Consider the following 1985-nt stretch of genomic DNA (forward strand, 5'->3'; position numbering starts at 1 on the left):
TCAATGAACAGTAGTTTTAAATTTTGATTAGGTTCAGTGTATTAATTTCTTCTTATCTAGTTCACATTTCTTGGGTCCTATCTAAGAAATTTCTTCTTACACTAAGACCAGAAAAATTTTCTCTTGTGTTTTCTTATAAAATTTTTTTATTTTGGGTTTTATATTTAGAACTAAGATCCATTTTGAGCTTATATTTGTGTATGGTGTAAGGCAAGGTAAAGCTACATTTTTTTTTTCCAATGTGGATATCCAATGGTTTACTAAGTCTTGAAATCAGTTTATGTAAATCCTCCAACTTTGTTCTTTTTCAAAATTGTTTAGTCTAATCTAGTTATTTTGCATTTCCACATAAATTTAGAAATAGCTTGTCAATTTCTTAAAAAATAAACACTGGTAGGATTTTTATTTGGATTGCATTGAATCTATTAAATTTGGGGAGAACAGATATCTTAATAATATTTAATCTTCCAATCCATGAATATGCTATATCTCTCCATTTATTTAGGTCTTCTTTAATTTCCTTATGTAGTATTTTGAAGTTTTCAATGTCTAAGTCTCTGATATATTTTTTAAAATTTATTTCATGTATTTGGATGGTATCATTGATGATATTTTTAAAATTTCAATTTCCCACTCTTCTTTACTTGTAGACAGACATATAGTTAATTTTTTTACTTTTGTCTCATATGTCTTGAAGACTTGCTAATCTCACCTGTTAGTTCTAGAGCTTTTTTTAGATTCCTTAGAATGTTTTATGTACATGATCATGTCATATAAAGTTCAGTTTTACCTTTTATTTTCCAATCCTTTTATTTTCTTTTCCCTGATTTATTGCACTGGCTAGTACAATATTAAGTGTAAATAGTGAAGATCAGTGTTTTGGCCCTGTTCCTTGTCTTACTGGGAAAACATTTATTCTTTAACATTAAATATGATGTTAGCTGTAGGTTTCACATAGACATTCTTTATCAGATTAAGAAAACTGTCTTTTATTCCTAACATTCTGAATGATTTTATTATGAATGAGTGTTGGATATTGTCAAATGTGGGGGATGGTTGTATTGATATGATCATATAATTTTTTGAGGGGGGCGGCTGGACTATGCAGCTTGCCATATCTTAGTTGCCGCCTCAGGGATCCAATCCAGGCCCTGGCAGTGAAGGCACTGAATCCTAACCATTGGACTGCCAGGAAATTCCTATTCAGTTTTTTTTTTTTTAGCTTGTTAATATGGTCATTTTATTGGTTGACTTGCAAATGATAAACCAGCCTATATTCCTTAGATAAATACAACTTGGTCAAGTGTAGTATCTTTTTTATATGTTGCTGGATTTGAGTTGCTATTTTACTCAGAATTTTTGTGTCTATGTTTACGAGGAATACTGGTCTGTAGTTTTATTTTCTTTGTTTTGTTTCTTGGGGGGGCACGTGGGACTTTTGAACTTCGCTGCAGCATGTGGAATCTTTAGTTGTGGCATATGAACTGCTAGGTGTGGTATGTGGGGTCTAGTTCCGGAACCAAGGCTGGAACCCAGGGCCCCTGCACTGGGAGTGAGGAGCCTTAGCTGTTGGACCACCAGGGAAGTCCCTGTAATTTTATTTTCTTATATCAGGATAATGTTAGTCTCATACGATGAGTTGTAAAGTGTTCCTTTCTCTTCTATTTTCTGAAAAGAGTATAGGTGGATTGGTATTATATCTTTCTTATGGGTTTGGTTGAATTCAATAAAGCCATCTGGCCCTAGAATATTCTTTCTGGAATGGTTATTTGTGAATTCAGTTTTTGTAATTGACATAAGATTTTTCTTCTTTTCTATTTCTTGTTGACTCCATTTTGGTAATTTTTGTCTTTCAAGGAATTTGTTCATTTCATGTAGTTGTTAAACTTATGGTGTTAAGTCATTATATAAATATATAGTCTCCATGATCCATATGATATGTCCTCTTTTATCTCTGATTTTGATAATTTGTGTCTTCTTTCTCT

Source organism: Oryx dammah, unplaced genomic scaffold (genome assembly GCF_014754425.2).
Source record: "Oryx dammah isolate SB20612 unplaced genomic scaffold, SCBI_Odam_1.1 HiC_scaffold_23, whole genome shotgun sequence".
In the NCBI taxonomy this organism is placed as follows: domain Eukaryota; kingdom Metazoa; phylum Chordata; class Mammalia; order Artiodactyla; family Bovidae; genus Oryx; species Oryx dammah.